A 25568-nucleotide genomic window follows, 5' to 3' on the forward strand; every position below is an offset into this window, starting at 1 on the left:
CCGTGCTGCAAGAAGGTCGACCCGGGATAGCAGGTTAACGGTAACAGTCGTAATCTTACACTCCTGAATTCATTACATGTGCAGACGGACGAGGCCTACTAACCATGAAACACCTCGTACCGGCATTCTTGAGAAACGTAGTACTCGCTCAAATGGAACCGCCAAGGATCTTGTCGACTATTCCATGCGATTGGAGAGCAAAAAATGCAAATTTAACAACTCAAATATTAATTTCATCTCTTATCATTGTTACAATTTAAAGTGTAACTACATCCTCCTATTGAGGTTTGCACCTTGTTATATAAATTTTGTATTTGGTTTGTACTCCTGTTCTTTCCCTGAGTAAGAGAGAGAGTGTCTGTGTGTTACTCATTGACGCAATCAGAACTGATTATCTCTATGTATTTTATGTTACTCTCCCTTTCTTGGCTTATTATACTGCCTATCTCTCTTTCTCTTCCTTTCCATTCAATTTTCTCTCTCTACCTCTCTCTCTCTCTCTCTATCTATCTATCCAAAAGCCAAAAAAATCACTGTTGCCAGTCCACGGAATGAGACAGAACGGGAACAATACTGCGCCCGCCCTTAACTCACGGGATTGGCTGCTAACTTAAACAAATTGGCTAAAGTTGGCATTGCTCTGACTTGGGGCAAAAAAGGGTTAAATTATAAACTGGATATGAAAAATGTGAAGTTTGGCAAATATAACAATCGGATATGAAAAATGTGAAGTTTGGCAAATATAACAATCGATACAAGAAGTAGTGTTGGGTAAAGCGCCATGTTGGAAATAGAAGATTCCAAGATGGAACTTTTAAATTGGCGCCAAATAAAGCAGTGTTGCCAATACATGGGAAGAAACATTGAAGGAAAAACACTGCACCCTCTCTAAACTTATGGGATTAGCTAAGCTTTAGCAAATTTAGCAAATTTGGTGTTACCCTGAGGCAACGTTGGAGAAAAAACGATTAATTGCTGATTTACCTTTCCTTTACCAAGAAGATTTTTTTTCTAGTCATTTTAAAAACCCATTTAAAAATTAAATTATGAGGGAAATGAAATGTTGGAATGGAGAAAAAACCTTTTTTCGACAGAAGCAGTATTACGTATTCCAAATTTGATCGAGAATACAAGTTTTCTTTTAAAATCGCCCGATANCACACACACACACACACACACACACACACACACACACACACACACAGAGGCACGTGAAAGCTGAGTATTAAAATAGCACTGAATCAATAGAATCGCCCTTTTCCTGTCATGCTTATTCCTAGTGAAACGTTCGTATTGAACAGTCTCCATTAAACTGTTCAAACTGTAACGGCTGGAAGTTTTGGAGTTAAGGCTGAGTGAGGCTCCGAATTTTTAAAGGAATAAATCAATAAAACAGTATAGTTATTTATACGGAGTGGAGGGAACGTGGCTAACTAAAATTTATAGGGTGGACCGGCCACCGATCTAATTGTTTTCAGGTCGGTCAGTGTCTTTCCAATTTAAACACCCGTGCCTTTATATTCTTTGAAACAATCATTAATTTTCCAATAAATTACCTGGAACTTCCTAAGAAGATTTTTGGATAACTTTTAAAGATAATGCTTCCCCGGTCAATCAGTGTTCAAACAAAGATTGTCTATTGGGCCGGGGAGGTCAAAAGGCCGTACACTACCAACAAAATAATAGCTATCTATTCCGACTAAACGCAAACAAAAAAATCGCCCTTGTTCGTGTACCAAGGCACACAGAGCAGAGGAGCTACGAGAAGGCCCATAAATTGTCCAAGGAAAGTTTGATGAGGAACTATGGGCCCTGAACCCTTTTGCGACAGCCAAATTCCCCAAACCATAGTCTCTAGGTTAAGAATTCTCGATTCAACGGGACTGTATTCCAGAAACACAATCGCTTGCATAAAAAAATGCGGATCGGCGCCTTATCAGTTGGAAGAAACTGTCTAACAGGCTCGGGCGGTACAAATGGACATATTTAATATTATTTTTTTAATTAGCCTTCTTTCCCACGGCCAATGTGAAACCAGCTTGGTAGTTCCCAACGTCATGGCGATAACAAGTTTCAAACACGTTACAGGGAGATTACTATAACATACTACTATATACTACTCACATTTAATGGGTTTTACTTATTACAAACCACGAACTTCCGTAGAATCCCCATAGAAGACTTAGGAGACTAGAATTTAATGGAAAACTTTGACTATACTAGACATCACACTGTCGTAGCATCCCATTTGCCGATTTAAGAGACATGAACTTACGGAAAACTTGGGCTATGCTTAGAAAACAGACTGACGTGATATTATCATAGAAGACTTAGGAGGCTAGGGTTTAATGGAATACTTGCCTAGATATCGGATTGGCGTGGTAATCCCATAAACGACTTAAGAGATAGTATATTTTTTAATTTATTTTTAATGGCCTTATGATCGATGCATATTAGCCAAGGAAACGATTATTATTATTTGTATTAGTTTTTTTTTTTTTGGGGGGGGGGGTTATCGTGAAAAAAGGACAGTGGCGACGATGGGAATCGAACCCACGACCGCGGGATCTTTGAGCTGAGAATCTCTCACGCTAACCACTCGGCTACCGCAGTCCCCAAGAACTTGAACTATATCTACACACCATATTGATATGGAACCGAAGAATTAGGAGGCAGGACTTTAGACAACCAAGTCCTTCCAAAGGCAGAAATCTGTTGTACCTATTAAAAAACCAACGAACTTTCTACAATTACTTAGACAGTGGGTTTATCGTAATATATCCAATAGGATTGTATTCCACGGCAGAGGGAGGCATGTTCATTAAAGGACAATCACAGAAAGTAAAGGCTAAACAAATCAACCTGAGATGTGTTACGACCAGTATTCTATGATCGGTATGGCTGCTGACTGGACACTGCAGATCTCCGAAGGCCTGCCGGACTCGCAGCAACAGAAAGCCTGTGCAAGATATTTGCCGGTATGAAATGAAAAAGCGGTATGTCTGCTGTTGCGAAGTCCTATGCAAGATGTGTCCTCCTCCTGGAGAGGAAAAGCCATGCCCTGAAGGATACACAAGTTGAGCCTCAATAAATCTTTGGGATCTGGTAAAAAAAATTAAAGATGGTCTCTAGTTAATGATAGAGATTGCACATAGACCAATATTGGTCGCGGTGCGTAGGGTCGTAAAAGAGGCCGACCCCTTTTAACCTTTAACCTTAACCTTCAAAAAGTTAAAATACAATGTTTATGGTTTCCTGAACCGATCATTACGTGCTAAACATGGCCGTTTCTTGTATAGTTTCATACTTTCACAAAATTTATTACTATTGAATCCTCATTTTTTTAACGATTTCTTAATAATTTCATCAATTTTAACAAGTCATGCACCCCTTATTGCAGAAAGGGTTATTACAAAGCTTTATTGACTATGGCGGATTTCTTTTCAAATGGAAAACGACAATTAAGGACTCTTTTAACCCCATCATTATTATAAGGTTTTTTTCTCTTAGATGTTCGTTAAAACCGAGCTTTCTCTTATCGCGCTCTTTTGAATAAAAAGGTTCTAACCATCTTCTGTTTTCCCCATAGATAGTTTTGCCCAAATCATAGATTGTAAAAATGTTTCCATTTAACGGGATACAACTGAGGTAGAAACCGTGTATCCACACAGACCAATTACAATTTGTACAATTCATAAAATTGTTAAAGTTAAATTTTAAATTTTTAGTTTAACCACTACCTCTTTGCCTTCCCCCAAAAACTTTTCATCCTTCAGAAATCTGGTACAACCTCGAAAACCATCCCAAAAAGAAAGCTTCTGGACCTAATAAACTCTGAAATCCTTCGTTCCTTCCATACAAAAGCAATCCTCTTCCTAACATACCTATATAATGCTGTCTTAAGAATTTTTATTATAATAAGTTACATTGTTTACAAAATTTAAAAAGAAATTCTAAATCTTTTTGTCTGTGAATTAGTGATACTTTTCACTGAATATCGTTGTACAAATGTAGCACTTGATCAGTGAATATCGCTTTGAAACATTTCTTAAGTGAGGTGGCAGTGGAAGGTGGAAGAAGGTGAGATGAGGTGGAGGTGGCGGTGGAGCTAGAACCGGCCTTTCTTCGGTGACGTGGCAGTGAACGGTGGGGTGGGGAGGTGGAGGTGGTACCAGAACCGGCCATTCTTGGGTGAGGTGGCGGTGGAAGGTGGAAGAAGGTTAGATGAGGTGGAGGTGGAGGTGCTGCCAGAACCGGCCTTTCTTGGGTGACGTGGCAGTGGACGGTTGGGTGGTGAGGTGGACAAATGTCACCATTGGGTAATTCTTCACAAATTTTGTTTTATTTTGTAGGGCCTGATATATCTTTATTTTATTTTAAATTTTGTATACATCAATAATTTAACTTCTAGTACAAAAAATAAATTCTGTTGTAAAAAAATTTTGTTTTTATTTTATTTATTATTATTAATTTTTTAATGGGGCTACTGACAATGGAGTCATCAGCCTATGGCGTACTCCATATTCCGACATCGTGCCTCTCACTTACGCACTCACACAGACATTCAACTATATACATACACACATGCCCCTTTATATAATCTAATCTGCATACATATTTATACACAATCCATCACATACAATACATTATATTCGTCCATACATACATTATTTAAACTATTTACACTCTAAAGATTGGGAAACACCTCCGTTTCCCTTACAAATCGGAACTGTGACCCATCAGTTCACTCTTGTGCCCAAGAATTGCCTTTTTCATCGGAAGCCATGCCTACTCGCTCCCTGTACGCAATGGAGGAATTTATTCAGTCAGTTCTCACAATGTTACTAGTGATTACGTGATTACAGTATATACAATACTTACAATTGTATTTTGCAATTTATTATCTAGAGTCAGATTTCGAAACTATTACAATTAATTAAAGTTTTTAGTTGAGATAAAAAAGTCAGTGGCACGAGCGGGATTCGAACCCACGATCTTCGGATAGATACGCCGGTGCTCTACCACTTGAGCTATCGTGACCTCGATCCACTCGGACACTAACTTCCCGTCTCAACCGCTCTCCGTGGCCATTTCATTTGTCGCCAAGAATCCAATCCGATTACACGACATTTGAAAAATGGCAAAAAGGAGGGAAATTCAAAAGGTGCGGTTGAGATGGGAAGTTAGTGTCCGAGTGGATCGAGGTCACGATAGCTCAAGTGGTAGAGCACCGGCGTATCTATCCGAAGATCGTGGGTTCGAATCCCGCTCGTGCCATTGACGTTTTTATCTCAACTAAAAACCTTAATTAATTGTAATATATTAATTTGTCAAGCGGACCACGAAATTAGTGAATTTCGAAACTATGTTTATTATTAGGATGAATCTCTCACATTCGAAGATAGGGCATTCAAAAAGTAAGTACTCCACTGTCCTTTATATGACATCTCTTCAAATAGGACTTCTCCCTGCCATGGCCACTTAGAACTTGGGTAGTTTTGAATGTATTAACTAGTAGTAGTGTAACATTTTAGATTCAGAAAAATTTCTTCTCGTGGGCTTTGTTCAATTCCCATTGGGCCACGGCTTCTGTCGTTAGCTTCTATACGATACTGGGATTGTATGGAATTCTATATCGAGCAAGGAATCAGTTGTACCTTTACTAGTTCGTCAGCAAGCTCATTTCCAGGGTGTCCTGCGTGTGCCTTTAACCAAGCAATTGCATTCCATTCGTGTTTGTAAAGGTCTAATAGGGTATTCTTTACTAATTCAACCAATTCAAGATAACATTTAATGCTGGCGATCATCTTAATTGCTACTTGACAGTCTATCAAGAACTGTTGTATGATGCATGAATCCATGATTGTTAGAACCCAATCAAGAGTTTTTAAAATCGCCAGGAGCTCAGCTTGTTTGTTTGAGCACCAGCTCATGATTCTAGATTTAAAACTGTAAGTTGTTTGATCCTAGTTTGTTTCTACAAATACTAACTTTCTCTTCGGTTTTACCGCCGTCATTGCTTCTGACACGGGACCTGTGTTGGATGCATCCACTTAGCTACAGGGACCGCCACGTCTCTTGGGAATGTTGGTTCGATATATTTATGGGGTTTCGAAATCACAAAAGTTCGTAGGATTTACTCAATGGATACGTGTGCGGACAGCCTACATGCCGCTTCATATTATATGGTCCGAAATACTTTTATTATTTTTGGCAGAATCAGACTTTGAATTCTTCGTAATCTTTGAACATTTTTCTGGCGTTTCGCTCTATGCTTGTATTGAGTATGATGAGATGTGCTGGATAGCTCCTCGACCAAGTACTGCACTGAGCAACCTTTCTCTACAAGCGAGACATCTGCGCGGGTTTACCCCAAAAGTGACCGCGTGTCAATCGTGTTATTCCTCTTCTCTCTTCTTATTATTCTTTATAATTTAAGTGAAGGGTCTTTTTTTAATAATAAAGAATAGTTTACATTCTGATTGACTTTAAAAGAACAGGAAACGTATTCACTTACCTGCTTTGGCCGATTTATTTTGAAACTTAAAGCACTAGTACTCAATTTTATATATTTCTTGAATTCAATATACATTTTTTAAATTTTATTTTGTGTTTCATGTATGTTTCGTGATTTTTAAATGGGCCTCTTGTATTACAAGTACAAATAATCATTTTATCTCTGTTTGATGACCTATTTATTTTCATACAGTCTATCAGAGGAATGTTACAAACAAGCAATGATTAAAACAAGGTTGAACGGTTATTTGACAGTTAAATACTCAGATGTTGTCAATGTGCGGTTAAAAATAATACAATATATCACTCGCTTCTCTCTCTATCGATTGTGTTCCAAATATAGAGCGAAATTAAAAGTTCATTCATTGCGAATCCTTCTTGAATTTGGCCGCCTTTCTTTTTATTTCTCCACGCTGGCCTACTTCAGACGTGTCCGATTCAAATGCACAGTTCATGTAAAATCAGACAGGCACATGAATCTGCTGTAATTTCGATTAAATGGAGAAGAGAATCCAAAAGCAACGCCCATTTAATTGAAATCGTCGCAATGATTAGAACAATGTCGTAGAATAGAAAGCGGGACAGGAAATGAGACGGGATTTTTTTTTTAATGAGGTTTCCGTGTTTCTAGGATGTCACCGAATAATATCGCCTAGATGAATCTAAAATTGGACAACCGAACAATCGTTAGAGAGAAAAATGTACAATTTTTGTTCTAAATTAAAAGTGTTCCATCTCGATAAATTATTTTTACTTTTAAACCGATACGATAACAGATGAGGAAGGTTATAAAATGGATATATAGTATATATGTACAAATTTCAATCCTTGTTGTGACATTCTTGAGGTCTCCTGGGTGATGAAACAGTCTTGTCCTAACGTCAATCGTCCGACAGTCTGTAACGGTACAGAAAACCTCTGAGTAAGTTCCAGATTAGTTTTGTCATTTTTCTTAGGTAGCATAACAATCTCTTCAGGGTCAACACTACTTCTGATTATGTTTACAATCATAAAGTATTGAAGTACACCATGACTGCTCGCCAGGGATTTCGATTATTTTAACAAAATGATTGAAAAGTATAAAAATGAAGTATTAAGTAAGTACAAGTGCCTGAGAGGGACACTGTCTTAAAGCTTGGAAGTCCATTTCAAAGTTAATCCTCGCAAGCTAAATTTGCATTAAATGTTTTAATGGTATTCGGTCAAACAATGTCCCATCGTAACTTTGATCGTAACTTTCAAGGGCGGCAAGCTGGTCAAATTTGGGATGTTTAGGTTAATACCTTCTAGGCAATTTAGCTCTACCATCCACCTAACCTTTTAATTTTGCTCTAACCTACTATTTTTTAAACGCTTATGACCATTTTTTTATATGAGTATCGTTTATTATAAATAAATAGAGATACATAACCGATTTGTAATTGCGGACTTGCAAAACGAGGAGGACGTGTTTGACTGTGTAGCTTCCTGCCTCACACTCAGTGTTTGGGACACAACATGTCATAAACCTGCTAGTTGTAATAGGTAAATTTTCTAATATAAATTTCATTTGAGATATTCGACGAGAGAAGCCACTCACTGGTGACACACCCTCCCATCGCACACAAATGCATATCCGTAGCCCATTGCCTCCTCCCTCGAGGGTTAGTGAGGAAAGATGTTGGACGAGAGGGTTTGGTTATCCTACAAGGTCGTCAACGAATGGAATTTTAAGATCAGTGTAGATGATTTTGTTGGATAAACAGAAGGTAGCATTTCGGGCATACTTAGGTTTTTGGATTGAAGAGGCTGGCTACTGGATCGGAATGTTTGGTTGAGCTCCAAACTTCTACTCCGTAGGTCCATATTGGGTGAGAGTTTTTTTGTCGAGGTTAAGTTTGTTGTTAATGCAGATTGGATCGCTGGTCGAGTAGTCTATGCAAGTGTTTGTATCTACTTTCCACGTCTTTTATCCATGTGTAAGTATTGTATGATCTCAGCAGTCAATCGATTCAGTCGTAATGGAAGGCACCGTGGCTTAGAACCATTTTTCTTTCCATCCATTGATTGTCCATTAGCGGTACCTTTTAATAGGGTGAGGTGGCTTTGAAGAGGTTACAATGGGTTAGGAATCATTGTTTTGGGAATAGGAATGCCGCAAGGTTATATTGTAAAAAGGGTCGTGTCAAGGATACTTCCTTGGGGTATCTAGTTTTTCCTGGAATATAAGTGGGAATGTTCAGAATTTCAGTCAATAAGTACGGTACCAAGGTTACAACAGTAAACCCCGGTGCCTTACCGAAAGCTTGGCTTCGTCAAGAAAAGCACCAGAGCAATACTTCTTTCACTCAAGAGAGCGGCAAAAAGAAGGTTTTCAAGGATTTTCGCTAGAAAGGAAAGGAGACTAGGAAGTTGAACTAGTTTGTTAGGCTTTGGGGTTGTTCTTATAACAGCTTAATGATGATGATGGAAGATAATAGGAAGGTGGGGTTTTCGTTCCCAAGTAGGACCTTCTGGCTTTTTTCCCTTCCAGTGCAATCGACTCGATCCTTCTCCTAAGAAGTATTAGTTCATGGACTGTAGGTCATATAATTTCTTTGTATTCCAGGTTATGGTTTTCATTGAGCCGTTGCTTCCTATTCGAAGATGAAATGGGTGGCTGTTTCTTTCTCCTCGTTGCATAATCTACATATGATCTCGTTATTGAATATGCCCATGTTGTGTAGATGGTCCTCAGATGCTAGTGACCGGTGTCGGAACACTCTCCTGAGTTTACATATTACAGCTTAACAGAAAATAAGTTGTCAGAAGAACTTAGTTGTATTTACATGTCAAAATTAGGTTGCACAGCACTTTACGGGCAATAAGTTCGTGTCCTAAATCTTTTAGGCTTTTCACAATGTCGGGAGGACTCAATGCTTAAGGACACGATGGAAGTTGTACATTCACATCTTGTTCAACGAAGAAATGTGAGAAAAGATAAACTTTTTCACATTAGATCTAGTCTTGGTTGAGTTGTTTTCATAAGAACAAGTTTTGGACAATTCTTTCACATTTTTTGAAAAACCTTTAAGGTTTCTTCCTCCCGCGGTTTCACAAACCCACCCATGAGGCTTTAGTTATTTGTATTTCACTGTTTACGCATAAAAAAATGAAATGCCACTGAACACGGCAAAAGTAAGAGAAAAAGACGGAGGATATTCAGACCTAAAATGAGCTTAGCTAACCAAGATATGTAATTTATGTGCTGTGTTTGTTAGACTATTAATAATTAGAGTAATATCAGTTTTCCAAACTTCGTTTGATAATTTTTATAAATAATGACTTGAAAATTTAATTAAAATATAATGAATGGCTAGGTATTCATCCGCACGTAATAATGCCATATTTCACAAATAAAATATTAAACTTAGCTTCGGCATTCGGGAGGACTCCGCTTCTGATCAATGGCACTGAGCGCTTTTACTTGATTGCTGCGCTTAGTTGAGTACTAGTTTTGATAAATTGGACTGTTTTTTGTTAAATCAAGAATCAGTTCTTAGTAGGAGGTCCCCTTCCGATTCGACCGATTTTTCTTTGGGCTTGGACCGTTTTTCGCCGTGTTATCCGACATGTCTTTTTTCCCGTCGGCAAAAGCATCTTATCTTCCTCCTAATTCTGAGAAATGTATCGTTATCTTGGCACTTTTAAAGTAAACGAGAAACAGAAATCGGGATTTCTGCGGTTTAACATGAATTAACATGTGTATGCAGTATAAATTAGAAGATGCCCGAAAAGACAATAAGGACAAACCCTCGAGTGGCTTGGGTAAGCTAGGCTTTATAGGTGTTATTCATTTTTATCAAGAATTAATGCGCGCGCGCCACAGACACATCTCTCTCTCTCTCTCTCTCTCTCTCTCTCACTCACTCACTCACTCACTCACTCACATNGTGTGTGTGTGTGTGTGTGTGTGTGTGTGTGTGTGTGTGTGTGTGTGTTTGTGTGTGTATTGTATGTATTCGTGGGCACTGATATAAATGCATTTATGATGTGTACGTGTTTATGCGTGTGTATGTGCTGTGGGAGTGGAAAACTTGTAAATAATTATTTTTCGCGCTGATTTTAAATGAGTTGTGTAGCCTTACGATTCCTTCCGAAATTCCTCCTCTTAGAATCTACTCTTAGAAAATGTTATTTTATGCCGGTTTCACAATCGGTCACATGGTTTCACAGCTTTTTTCCCAAAGAGCGTTGAATAAAATTACAGAAAATCTTTTACAGACTGAAAGTTCAGGATTACAGGGGTCGGGCTTGGATCCACCCGGGCAAAAATATGTTTTCAAAAGGCTCAATGACTTTGGCATCACTTATCTCGGTAATTTTCGACTTTGAAAATCGTCGTATTTCAATTACAATCGTCGTTGCGAAAAGTCTCCGCTCTTGCCTAATAAGTTGGACCGTCTCGGACCGTTTCTTTGTTGGCGTTCACTCTGAAAGAACGGCGGTGTCCTCGAGGAAGGGCAAATTGGGTTAGCGGTACTTTCGGAAACTCTAATCTGAGAATCCTTTTTACGTCCCCGTATCGGGGGTTAATTGAGTAAGTCACTTTTTCTCTTTTCTAAAAAAAAGTACTGACGGAAGCTTGAGAAAAAAAATTTAACCTTAGGAGTACATCCGGTAATACCTCGACTGATGACCTATTCCGTTATGGACTTTGTGCGATTAAACGCGTGTATCTGTGTTTGTGTGTTCACCCGTCACGGAGCGAAGAAGAAAATTATGCGAATCGAAAACTGAAAGTGCTTATGCAATTTGGATGACCGGCCGCATTTCCGATGTGCAAATGGGATGACCGACCCAAATCTGCAACTGTATCAAAATAAAAAAACCACCGTTACGGGTCTTTTGTCGAGTCGGTTAAATCGAATTGTTTTCATGAAAATACACGACTCACGCAGTCATTGCGTGCCGGGGTATTGGATGTAGAAAGTGGAACGTCGTTAAATGGGTGCACTTGACTACTATTCCTACCCGACCCCTTGGGGGGACGGTAATTCTTAAAATCACGATACCAATTAAACACAAGTTGACCTCCTACTGGAACATTTTCAATGATTATAGGTTTTAATAAGAATATTGAATAATTAAAATCACATTGAAAAAGAAATTCTGGTGCTTTCTGGAGGATGGCAAAAAAACACTTCGGGCACATAACAATAGTCAATAAAATCAGACACCCAGACTGACTACATGATCCCAGAAACACTCTTTTCTACAAGTAAATGAAGAATACAGCCCAAAATATGTGTAACACACTCATTTGAGAAGTACACCTCGTTCTTACAGGCCGAAATGCATGCCATTAATCCCTGTGCTTATGAAATCTTAAAAGAGGTTACACTAACAAAAACAATCCTCAAAAGATCTGATAGCAAAGCAGTTATTAAAGCAAAGCATTAGCACTTAAAGAAATCACATCAAAACTAGTTAGTGAATGCATCCAAATTCTCCAAAACTAGGGGAAAACAATAACCTGATGTTATCTTGGGTACCAGGACGCAAAGGAATTGTGGGTATCGATAGAACAGACACATGGCCGGAGGAGGATCTGCAAGACCATAATAGGCTCTGAACCTATCGTTCGGATAACAAAAACAAACACAGAATCCTCCATCACAAAATGGAACAAAAAAAGACTAAATGAGAAGTGGATAAACTCTAGGGGCACTAGAGATAGTAAACATACGCTAAAACAACCCTCACCAAGACTGGCAAACTCACTGCTGCAATTGGAGTAGCTGAGAGAGCTAACTCGGAGGAGTGATAGGACTCCCGGTCAATGGCATCTGAGAAAAAATCTAAATCAATAACAAGCCCATCTATAGATTATACAATTAGCTGGAAGAAATAGCCACCCGTTTCATCTTCGAATGGGAAGCAACCGTTCAATTGTAAACAACTTTACCTGATCTGCCAAAATTTTCAATCCGCTTATACCATCGTCAAGGTGAAGCAGAGTTAAACCTATTTTATCCGCTTCGTGTTTTATTTTTGGAAAGTTAGATAAGCACTTTGAACTCAGTTTCCAATTTAGAGAGGTTTATGTGTGGATGAGGAGACTAGGAAGCTGTTTGGAATTCCCAAGCACTCCAGTCATATTGGCTTGTAGTTTTCCTAGTTCCTAAGTTCATTTCAATTTATTCTAAACTTCTTTTAAGAAGTAGTCCACTGGCATAGATGCTATTCACACCCATGAGGAGTCTATGATTAGTGTTGTTAGGTTCTCTGCCTTGGTCTTGCAGATCCTCTAGCAGTTTGATTCTTCATTGCACCAAATTCCTTTGTGCCCTGACACTCAACATGTGTGAGTAGTTTGGAGCTCTACTTGCAAGTAGGTTGTGAGCTTGGTGGAGCTGGGAGGGTAGTACGCGGGACAGTTTGCCTACAGTTCTGTAAAAATCGAACCCCATTAGGCAAACCAAGGCTTCATATTTTGTTATTTATTAATTAATTCTGTACATACTTATATCCTAGCGTTTGGCTAACGTCGAGGAAAGGGTTCACAGTGCTTTGAACAAATTACATGAAATTTTGAATCCCCGCTCCTTCCACGAAACCATGTCTGTTTAAACAGCTGCCACGGATCAATCAAACATTCTTACCCCTGTCTCATCTCTTGATCGATTCACAGTCAAACGGTTACGATGCTCGTTCAAAATCAATTCTTTTGTTACGTAGGTCACGTATAGTTTAAGGTCTTTCCATATTTATCTGGAATTTTGTTATTATAGATTGATCGATTCTGGCTGGAGAGACTACACGGTCCTGAATGTTCGACATATCGTCTTTTAACAGATGTTATTGACAACCGATATTATGTTTTTATTAAAAATAATGCCTGTGTATGGACCCCTGATGCCTGTAAAGCAAATATACTGAAGATAAGTCAATGGACAAAATTTATTTTTTAAATTTTCTAATTTTTATCGTTTTTTACTATCTCAGAAAATGGATAAAGAAAATAGAAAATCTTAAATCAATTTTTCATACAGTGGGCAAGGGTTAAGGTATGGCCAGAAGCCATGTAGACATTTCTCGTTAGTGTGGATAGCATGCTTAAGATGTACGATGTTATATTGGAAGAAAATCAGGTACTGGTCAATTCTTTTTCTTTCTAATTTTCTTCCAATCTTTAATCTGAGGTCGATACTATACTCGACAATTTAACAAGACAGGTCATCTCAACAATTACTAAGATGTTCGGGATGTGTAATTTACTACGCTCTTTAAGAGCTATTGTATCCCCCGTGCTGTACCTATGGCTCACCATAGTTCATCAAGAAATTTGACTAGTAGGCCTGGTTTCAATGGTTGAATTTGTTATGTTATACATCCCAAAACTCTTCCTCTGACGGAAAATGTGGCGTCACAATTTGTTAGTAGGTGTGTCGGTGTTTCATCTGCTTCCTTCCAGAAACTGCACGTGCCGTGTTGGGTTATACCAGTCTTCTTCAGACACCCATTCAGACTGCAGTGTTCTGTCAAGAATCCTGTCAGGATTCGAACCTTTTTCCTGCTTCCTTTGATTCTGTTATTTCTTCCAAAATTTATTAGAAAGTTCTCGGTTTATATCCAATGAGTGCGTGAATTCCAATGTTTGCACATTTTCATTTTGTCTAAGATGATACTTATTGATAGTGCAAATCCCTATGCCACAGAAGGGCTTGGGACCTATCAGGGGTATAACAGCCCCTTTCTTTGCAACGGCGCCCGCTCATCCGTTGTCCTCTACTCCCACATGTCCTGGGACCCAGCAGAGGTGATTTTGTTTTGCATACCGAGCTAATGCTGTTTGAACTTTTTGATAGCTGCTTGGCTATTGAAATGATATTCTATTCTTTTTTTATACCATTTGTTCAGATTGACTTGCGTACATATCTCATTGCGTGGACTTTAGCCTGAAACGTGCATTTTCCCATGGGTTTGAGTGTTTGGTTTCCAGGACCTAAATACTCCCGTACCTTCCTGCGTTTTATGTGCATCCGTGTAGCATGCGTAGACGCGATTATGTTTCACGTTTTTAATCTTATTTATATCTCATACCTTCTCAGAATTGTACAATAGTATTAAGTTTTTTTTCTTAAGATAAATACTAGTGTCGAATGGCGAAATATCTGTATTAGTTAAGTATGGATGATTTTTCTCTATCGCTCGGCATAACTAGCTTTTTTAGGTCGTTACCGATCGTTTTGGTCTGTCTATCAACACTGGGTTGGTCTGTCAGGCGCATTTCGGCGTTTTGCCTTCTTCATTGTGTCTTGCTTTTTTTTTCTTTTTTTTGGCACGACATTCAACCATAAAGATATTATCGTTCCTCGGGACGGGACCATTTTGTACGGATTGTCGTTCCTTTCAAGAACTAAACATCACATAAAATCTGACGCAATCTTTGGAAGGGTTTGAAAGGAAGCCCTGCGTGTATGGCCAGGGATAAAAACGTGTCGTCCTCGTTTCATTGGGGGGACTCGCGCAAAACATATTTCTGAGCATCGTACGCTCGGGAATTTATTAAGACGGCAGGTGGGGAGTGATAGAAAAAAAGAAGAAACCATTGTTTACCAGAATTTCAGAAGAGGGAGAGGAGTCTGCGTTTGGGTAACGGTATTGGCAGCCGATTGGTTCACGCTCCTGTCAAGATCGGCGACAGATACTACCAGGAAAGCTCCCAAAGATTCCATTTTCGATTATTATTACTTAATTAATCATTCTATCTTTATAAACTCAAAAAGTACGAGTTAGAAATAAAAACGATGCACATCATTTTTTTCATGAGTACCAATGGCTGATCAACCTGAATGTAGACGTTTACTATCATTCTGATATTGTACAAATTCCACAAAGCCCACCCGTATATAAGAACGATTAGGCTTTTCCGATTTGGCGTATGAAAGCCTGCTGATCATTTTCCTTCCTGGCCACTATAAATGGATTTAAGAATTTCTTTTCGATAGTCAGATATACCTGTAATTTGCCGATCATTTCGGTCTGCCTACATATAGAGAGAGAGAGAGAGAGAGAGAGAAAGGTAAATATAGAGCGTGAGTGAGTGAGAATGGGAGAGAGAGAGGGGGAGAGAGAGTGAGAGAGCGTGAATGAATGAGGGAAAGAGTGAGTGAGAAACATAGGAAGATAGATATATAAAGAGTAAGTGACTGAGTGAATAAATCATTGAAAGAATGAGAGTCAGTGAAACAGTGAGTGAGATAGAACGAAAGATGAGTGAGAAAGAGAGAATAGATAGATGATAGAGGGAGTGAGAGGGAGAGGAAGCTAGACATATAGAGAGTGAGTGAGAGAGAGAGATAGCGAGTGAAGGAAAGAGTGTTTGAGATAGATAGGTAGATAGATATAGAGAGAGTGAGTAAGCGATTGAATAAGTGAGAGAAAAAGCGAGTGAGGGAAAGAGTGAGTGAGAAACATAGGAAGATAGATATATAAAGAGTAAGTGACTGAGTGAATAAATCATTGAAAGAGTGAGAGTCAGTGAAACAGTGAATGAGATAGAGCGAAAGAGAGAAGGTGTTAGAGTGAAAGAGAGTGGCAGTGAGTGAGAGAGAGAGAATAAAAAAGAGATAGTATGAGTGATTACACACACTATTAGGGACACTATTAGGGAGAGAGAGAGAGAGAGAGAGAGAGAGAGAGAGAGAGAGAGAGTGAGAGAGTGAGGGAGGGAGGGTGAGAGAAAGACACATCTGTACGAATCCACTAAGTACTGAAATGATATACAAGCGTAAAAAACCCGCGGATTATTGTTTTGAACCTGCTGAAAGCATTTTTTCTTTGGATTTGATTGTTACCGATCATTTCGGTCCGCCTATCGTCGATGGGTAGGTCTCACAGGCGCGTTTAGGCTTTTCGCCATCCTCAGTGTGTCTGTACGATTTCCAGGTGTGATTTTCGTAACATCGGTGTCACCTCTGTGACCTTGTTGCTTTCTTCAAATTGACCTTACACCCGAGTTAAAATATAAATAAATATTCAAAATTAAACCAACTACCGTTTAGTTTAGAAAATGACGTAGTCAGAAGCCGCCATGGCAGGCCTGTAAGCAGGGTGAGGCAAGTTTATCACTTTCTGCAAACCTGTATCAGATGACGAGAGCACTACATCATCAGTAACGACAACATTTAATTCATCAATCTCACAATTCATTAACAACGAAATGCTGGATAACTACAGAAACTGTATGACTTCCGAATTATAAAATATTCGACAAAAATTTACCCTCGGAAGATAGACAAAATGTTACGATTCCAAAAAAATGCAGGACCTAAACTACTCTCGTAGTAAAATGGGCTTTTTGCGGTATTTATGGTTATAAAATTTGGTTATTCTCCGACTTGCTACGTCTTTCATCCGGTATATCAATAAACAATGAATCTGGAATGAAGGTTGGCGTTTTGGTCGGATATCCGGTTTCTCGCATAATCCATCGCAGCCGGCCCGGCTAACGTTTCAATTTAAATATCTCAGTACCCTTGGGATAAAGAACATCGGAAAATCCCTTCTAGTGGTTTATCGTTTTTTCTTCTTTCTTTTGACCCGCTTTCAATCTGGACGAATCTCTATACTCGTAATAACTTTCACTCAATCATCTTCTCGTCTTTATATTTCTTTCTCATTCCCTCATGTACCTATCGTTCCATTCTAATTATAAAATCACACACTCAGAGAGAGAGAGAGAGAGATAGAGACAGAGAGACAGAGTGAGTGTGATAGAGCGAAAAAGAGTGAGAGAGAGTGATGGTGAAACGTTGAGTGAGAGAGGAGAAGAAAAAGAGAAAATGCGTATCTATGTATCCACGAACAATCTTTTTATCGGCATTTCTCTATCTAATTTATTTATTTACATACAAAACTCTTTCTCTCTTCTTGTGCCTATCTGGTTCATTTGTTCTAACTTGATCATTGGAAGAAAAGATCACGTTTGAAAATGTACTGTCAAACGGTTAATTTATGTGAAACCAGGCACGTAAGACGTAAGACGCCGTGTCGTAACGGTGCTTACATTGGCTGGAGCGAGCTGGCCCGTGCTTCCCCTCCGTGTTTTGATAAGTGCAAGGTCTCTTGTCGAAGGTTGACAGAGAACAGAAGTAAACCGGCGAAGGATTGTGTTCAGTGGGTGTATTGTATATTTTAACTACAGATTTGTTTAAGTGTTTTTCTCTCTCGAATGGGATATTTTTTAAGCCGGCCAGTCTACAATTGATTGTAATTTGGGCCTGGAGATGTTTTTCTAACAATATCGATCAGGGAGTGAAAAGAGCGAACCAATTTTTAAACTATCTAGTGAGCTATTAGTGGGACAAAACCAGAAACGGAACAAACAGAATAGACTTGTTTAACAAACATTTCTCTCAGAATTGAGTCTAATTATATAACCCGGATTTTATACAGTTTTAACAGAAGTGACGTCCGAATGAGAAAATCGACCTTATGCCCTATTCCATTTAAAAACATTCAACTTTGTTTAATTGCATATTACAAATTTTCTTTGAAAAATGAAAGCTATGAAAGATAGAGAAGCGAGTGAGAGAAAGAAAGAGAGAGAGAGAGAGAGATGTATATAGATAGAAAACATGGGATAGATAGATAGGTTGACAGATAGAGAGAGTGAGAGAGCGTGTGAGAAAGAGAGAGTGAGTAAGAAGGAGGGAGAGAGAAAGAAAGGGTGAAAGTGTTAGAACAAATAAGGGAGAGAAAAAGCGTGAGTGATTGATAGAGATAGATAGATAGATATTTATAGGTAGAAAGAGTGAGTGAGTGAGATAGATAGTGAGAGAGAAAGGGTGAGTGAGATAGATGGATAGAGAGTGAGAGAGAAGGGGTGAGTGTGATAGAAATGTAGATTGATTTTTATAGGTAAAAAGAATGAGAGATAAATAGAGATAGAGAAAGGGTGAGTGAGATAGATGGATCGAGAGTGAGAGAGAAGGGATGAGTGTGATAGAAATGTAGATTGATTTTTATAGGTAAAAAGAATGAGAGATAAATAGAGAGAGAGAAAGGNAGAGAGAGAGAGAGAGAGAGTGATAGTTGGAAAGAAAAGTAGAGCGAGATAGATCCATATAGGTAGAAAGTGGGAGTGAGTGAGTGTGAGAGAGATATAGCGTAAAACAGAGAGCGAGAGAGAGAGAGAGAGTGAATGAGAGCGAGAGGGGGGAATGGTGTGAGAGGTAGATAGAGAGTGATAGTGAGAAAGAAAAGTAGATAGAGAGTGATAGATCCATGCAGGTAGAAAGAGAGAGAGAGAGAGAGTGAATGAGAAAGAGAACGAGAGAAAAGGAAACTGAGATAGAGCGAAAAAGGGGAAAGAGAGTGTGAGTGAGTGATTGAGGTAAAAAGAGTGAGGGAGTGCCAGAGAGAGAACTTAACACATTCTTTTAAGCCATGAAGGCTTCGGTAAGATTATAGATCATCTAGTAGCGTTTTTCTGTAAATACTCAGTAACTCTAATTAGCTTGTGTAGAGTTATATTTAAAAAAATGAAATGACCAACGTTAGAACTGAAAAATACAATATTGTGAAGCTGCCAGAATTTTAACTGGTAGCTTATTCTTCTCTTTGACTGGACTATAATCCGTACGAATTTAAATTGAAGTATGTCCTAGATTGGATTCCCTGCTGTCCGAAGGGAAAACCGATATGAATTGGATTAGAATTACGTACTTGTAGCAATCTACTTGACTCATTCCCATGCGGTTGAACGCCTGTGCCGGGATACAGCACTGGAAACAGTCTGGCTTTCCCACATTCTCAAGGCTAAATAGATACCTTGAACAGTTGGATTCATTAAATGTTTAATTTTGTTTTTAAATCACTGGTCTTAATTATGTAAGATTGCCTGAAAATTGTTTTTACCCATCTTTTTTCTTCTTCTTTAGGGTGGTTCGTAGCTCGCTTAGTAATTTGATTTAAGCTCTTTTGATCAGCCCCAAACTGGTTGGGAAATCACTTCACTTTCGACAAGATGGAAAAACATTAAATCTGCCGTAATCAATCTCTGCTTAATTAGGTTTTAAAGTCGCAAGAGATAAATCCCTTAATTGTTCACAAATGCAAGATTAGAAATGAAATTTATGAAAAGCTCATGACGAAATTGCCTGAAGTGAAAATCTGTATGCATGGCACTCAACGATGTGCTAAAACTAATTAATTATCATTTGAAAACGTCTTTGTCGTTCTTATCAGGCCTGTTCAATAAAAGCAAACAACTGGATTGAAGTAGAAATTGGTGCCGTTTAGAATTTTAAAAAATTCAGACATCTTTGTTAAGTTGAACGAAAAACAATTAAAATTTGAACAGTTATCTTACTTTTTTGATGATGAGGATGATGATGTTGATGATGGATACTACGAAGCCTTCTAGTTTCCCTTGCTAGTTCACTAGTTCAGTGCAATCGACTCTATCCTTCTTGGGACATTGACTGTTGCTGCTACAATTTCATTCCTTGCAAATGGGTTCATCGTTGAATATGCCCATGTTTTGTACATTGTTTTCAAAGATGCCAGTGACTGGTGGTCCTCTGAGCCTAGCCCTTTAAGTTTACTGTGTCTAACGCCACTAGAGTTTAGTTACTTCTCTTTTTCTTTTATTTGGATCCATTCGGTGATGGAGGATACTGTGTTGGTTTTTGTTATCCTAACGTACAGGGCCTATATATGGTCTTGCAGTTCCTCCTCTGGCCAGTGTATCTGCTTTATCGTTACCCAAAATTCCTTTGTGTCCTAGTACCCATTTTCTAAGGCAAAAGTATTGATGGCATGTATTTTCGGTTGAAAGACGAAGTGTACTTCCCTAATTAATTTGAGGGCTCTTTTTTTGTGTTTAAGCAAAAAACACCAGATCCGGTTCCTTCGTTTATTTTAGAGCCATTTGCATACCGTATCACTGTATTTGAGGCACTCCTGAGTTCTTCCTCTCCTTTAGAGCGTTTTGAGACTTTATAGGATGTTGCAAAGAATGTTTCCAGGTCGTATCTCTCATTGATTGATCTTGGAGCCTAATGAGCTTTTCCTAGCTTCTCCTTGTAGGAAAGTGGACGTAGGTTTAGAGAAATTTTTAATGCACTTGTAGGGGTTGTTTTCGTTGCCTCTCTGATACATAGGTTTGCTAATCTTAGCTTTGGTCCACCAGATTAGTGATCCATAGGTTATTTTTGGTCTTATTACTGGCGCGTATTGCTAATGGGCCGTTTTCGGTTTTGGTCCACAAGATTTGCCTAGGATTCTTCTTTTGGTCATTAGCGATATTTTACCTTTTGTTACGATATGCTACAGGTGAGGGTTCCAGGTTAACGTTTTATCAAAAATTATTCCTATGTATATAAACACATTTTTTAGCTGCCGCATTTCAGTATAGAAGCATAGGCCTTGTATTTCTATGTTTCTTTTCTTGGTGAAAGCAATTAGGCTAGTTTTTGAGGAGTTTGCATTAAGTCCCAGTTGTGAACACCATTTTTCATGTATAATGATCTTGGGTGAGCTCTTTTAATGTGAGACGAATTTTTCCCCTGACTAGTATGATAATATCATCTGCGTAGTCTTGATTATAGATTCCGCTTTCATTTAGTTTGCACATGAGGTCATCCACTACAGAGGGGAGAGTATTTCTCGTTGCGGACATCCTCTCGCCACCACTGCTTCTACCTTTTCGTGGAACATGGAGGTCTTTTTTGCTTTTATCCGTCCCACGCTGTTTCAGTGATGTAACCATTCCACCAAAAGGAGTGCCATTAAATGCTCCTTCAATGCCCAAGAAGGTTCCTAATGCTTTTTCTTGGTGTTCAGTGAATCTTTCATATTCTTCTTCCTTTATCAACTAGCTTTTCGAGGGTTTTGAGCAGAAAGGATGCTAGACTGATCATTCTTTATGATTTTGCATCTTTTTAGTTTTGACGTGCGGCCTTCGGAATAAAGACTTTTTTTCGAGAATAGTTCTCCATATGCTTGGGATGTATCCCATTGCCAGGCAGCTTATGTATATTTTTACAAGTAGAGAGATTTGTTGTTTGAGTGAGCGTTATTTTTCCCTTTTTTACGAATACTGGATATATCCCAAATGTTCCTGAAGATTTGAATGGGCTGAAGTTGTCAATGGCCCATTCAATTTTTACATGGATGATTACTGTTTTGGCCATTTTCCAATCTTCCCTGCTCGCTTCAAGGCCTTTGACGGGTTCAGTATTGTTCCTTATTAAATTAATCGTTACTTGTTTAGTGGTCATAATTGACCCGCTCGTGACAATAATTTTTCATCTCAATCGAAAACCTTAGATAAAAACAATAATTAATTGGAATTGTTCCTTGTAGTAATTTTTGATTCCGGAGTGTGTGTACTTATCAGCATTTCTAACGTTTCCTTTCCGTTTTTATAGGGTCTTTGGCAAGGATTTTGTCGAGTCTACTTGTTTCAGCGATGTTTTCAACTTGTCTGCAATATTTTCTCCACGATTATTGTTTCGCCTTTTTGATCTCCTTTTGTATTCTGTTAAGGTTTTACTGTATTCTTCAGTATTCCCCGTTTTTTTCGATCTATTCCAAATTTTGCGAGTTTCTTTCTTAGTGCCGCCAGTTTGTCGTTCCACCAGCAGATTCTCTTTTTGTTGGTGTAGGTGTAACTGTAATGATTAGCTGTAGGTTCATTTGCCTTGGCTCCTCAGTTCCTTTGGTGGTGGAAGCCCCGATGAATCATAAGACATGTAGTTCGGGGCTCTTTCCTTCATGTAGTTTAGTCTAATTACTATTTGGTCCCAGGAAGGGAGCTCGTAAGTGATTAGACATTGTAGTTCATTTGTAATTGAAACGCATGTTTTTACGTTTTGTTGCGTGTGGTCGTATAGAATTTTTCTTCCCTTATCTCCCAACCAAGTTACCAGCCTTATCTACCTTTTACCAGCCAGGGGGCCTTTATTAGACTCTCTACCTAATCTAACCTAACCCGTCGTAACCCTTACCATTCCCTAATACTACTTAATTTAACCTGACCCTGTCCATAACTCGAACTCTATTCAATCCTTCCAAATCCATACCATGCCTAATCTGACATGTCTCCAACTCTACCTAACCTAACCCGTCCCTCTAACACCCACCTAACCTAACCATGCCTATCCAAATCTCACCCAATACATGCGCACTCCGTGGTAACGCGCAAATTGTTGAGCCCAAACGAATCTTTTTTTTATCAACAGCCCCATACTCTAAAATATTCAACTTAGACTCTGCGGCCTTACACGACATGCAAAAAGCTTGTAAGAAACAATAAATTACGTGTCCAGCCTTAATGATCTTCACGACGTGATTTCTGGCAGTTTACATAAATAAATTCCACTATGGTAAAGAGATCAAAAGAATATTGGCTATTTGAAAATTTTTGTATAAAAAAATATTTTAAGAAGTGTATGGTGATTAGTGACCGTTAATCGATAATTATTCAAATATCGTGATATGCGGTCTGGTGTGATGTAGGTTTCAGAAAAACAACACGACACGCAAGAATGGCACAATTACACAGAAGACAAACACTTTGAGCCCTGAAGATGATCTCAATAAAGATCGAAACGTTGGCATGATAAAGAAAATGTTTTTCTGAAACCTACGTCACACCAGACCGCATCTCACGATTTCTGAATAATTTTAAGAAGTATTTATCAAATACGAATCGAGACGAAGGCCGAAAACAAACAGTGTAATCGTAAAAACACATAATACCAATCAAAACAAAAAGTGTTACTTTTCTATCAATTTTATTGGGCTAATTGAATAATTTTGGGAGGCAAAAATAAGTTGTTTTTGTGTGTTTTATTTATTAATGAAAATACGATAGAAGATAGCGATTAGATTACCACAGCAATTCAGAATTCAATCATTCTTAAATATAGTTGTCCATTTCAATTATGTCTGTTGAACACATTTTATAAATTGAGATCAAAGTGTGAAATTTTTTTTCTGTTATTTTGAATAAAATATTTTTATGACGCTGTTGGGATTAATTATTTCGATTGGACTGTGTTATTTAAGGCGAATTCTATTTGAGCTTCTTCGACATTTATCAAATGTTACTCAAAGGCCTGTCAAAAGGCTGGAACTATTCAAACCGGTCTTGTTATCACTGTCGATTCGTTCCCTCTGGCCGATACACTGACACTCGGCAATAAAATCTAAAGGAGCAAACTGTGTTCTGACTGGAAAAACTGACAACTGTCCAGAAATCAATAACAGGGATCTGACCATCCTGAATTTCGTATTATCATCGTTTTAAATGGGTTTTTAAAATGACTAGAGCAAAAATCTTCTTGGTAAAGGAAAGGTAAATCAGCAATTAATCGTTTTTTCTCCAACGTTGCCTCAGGGTAACACCAAATTTGCTAAATGTGCTCAAGCTGAGCTAATCCCATGAGTTTAGAGCGGATGCAGTGTTTTTCCTTCAGTGTTTCATCCCACGTATTAGCAACACTGATTTTTTTGGCGCCAATCTAAAATGTCCATCTCGGAATCTTCTATCTTCAATGTAGCTCTTCATCTCTCCGGAGTCTCATCAGCATGTTTCATCATTAAATTTTTCATATCCAGATTATAGTTTAACCGTTTCTTCCCCAGAGTTGCTTCAGAGCAGTGCCAACTTTAGCAATTTTCTTTAAGGTTAACAGCAAATCCTGGGACGCAGTGTTGTTCCCGCTATGTTTCTGCCTATGTGTTGGCAACACTGATTTATTTGGCGCCAATGTAAACTCTCTATCCCTAAACTCACGAGATTTCCCGCTAACCTTTTTACCAAATTGCTAATGTTGTACTTGCTGTAAGATAACATTAGGCCATAAATCTTTTTCACAGAAACTTCCTCTTTAGATAATTCGAAATGTGTAATTTTGAATCATCCGGTCCGCCGTTTTGGCAGACACGCTTGTCTTGGAAATTCAACACAGCCTAATAAAATGATAGTTTAATTGAAAATACTTTCACGCTTCAAAACAGGATGTTTCCATTATTGGGATGAATAAGGTCATGGTTACATCGTCCCATTGTACACTGTCTGCACTTGGCAAAATACTTTTTATTTTTGTTTTATCAACCCTCAGCTTATATCTAGAAAGAGATTAAAGTCAATAGTCAGGATTGTCTACTATTTGATCAAATGAGATGTTAGAGCCACCTGATAAAACGTTATACTTTGTAAACTGATTGTGATTACATTAAAAATTAATAACAACTATAACACCACTTTCGTACTGACATTAATAGTTATGTTGCCAGGTGATGTCTTCTGTAGTTTCTAACATCCTAGTTGGTGTACTGACCTGAATTTATTCCATGTGCTGTATCCGATAGCCAAACCCAAAGGAAGCTGTCAGTCACAACAATGAGGAAATTAGCGTTTTTCATTTGCTACAACCTAATAAACTTGGCGTTTAGTTTCAAATTGGACCCCCGGAGATGGTCGTTATTCAATATAGAGCCTAGTTGTAATCCAAGTCGCAGCAACATTCTAGTAGACATCGTTTGATGATTTTGTAAAAAGAAGATATTGTATGTGCAGAAGAGACAAATAGCTTTTGGCCCAAGTACTTCAACGCTGAGGATACCTCTCTCTTCATCGATCGATGTCGGATTACCCTATCGTAAGCCGCCTCTCGCGGATTATCCGCCCTGATTTGGTATTCAACTTGGCGTGCGCCGGTCATGATCCTCGTGATTTGTCTGGGCTCAAAGCAATCGTTTGAAAAAACAGATCGAAAGTAGATAAATTTATCTTAAAAACTAAATTATTTTCTGACGATAGCTTTGCGTTAAGTACAACTAGCTGTTCTCTGTCTTTGAAACGTGTTCCAGATATGGACTATATGGAAAATGGGCAAAATATTCCGTTTTTTCTACCAGAATAATTCTAATAACTACTGACCGAATTTCCTTAATGTTGTCCGCGTTTGGCGCAAGCAAAATTCTCCGCAGTCCTTTTGAAATGAGCTATTTTTGAGAGGCAAGGGAATTTTTTCTTTTTAAATCTTACCTTATGTAGTATATTGCTGACA

The 25568-nt window shown here is 38.4% G+C and overlaps 1 protein-coding gene across 1 annotated transcript in view; it reads left to right on the forward strand.

The window, feature by feature from the left end:
• The window catches only part of LOC106666578 (rho GTPase-activating protein 26), a 179710-nt gene that overhangs the window by 101468 nt on the left and 52674 nt on the right, over positions 1 to 25568 (forward strand). The gene's annotated exons all lie outside the window — the stretch shown is intronic.

Source organism: Cimex lectularius, unplaced genomic scaffold, assembly GCF_000648675.2.
Source record: "Cimex lectularius strain Harlan isolate CLEC.00 unplaced genomic scaffold, Clec_2.1 scaffold56, whole genome shotgun sequence".
NCBI classification, from domain to species: Eukaryota; Metazoa; Arthropoda; class Insecta; order Hemiptera; family Cimicidae; genus Cimex; species Cimex lectularius.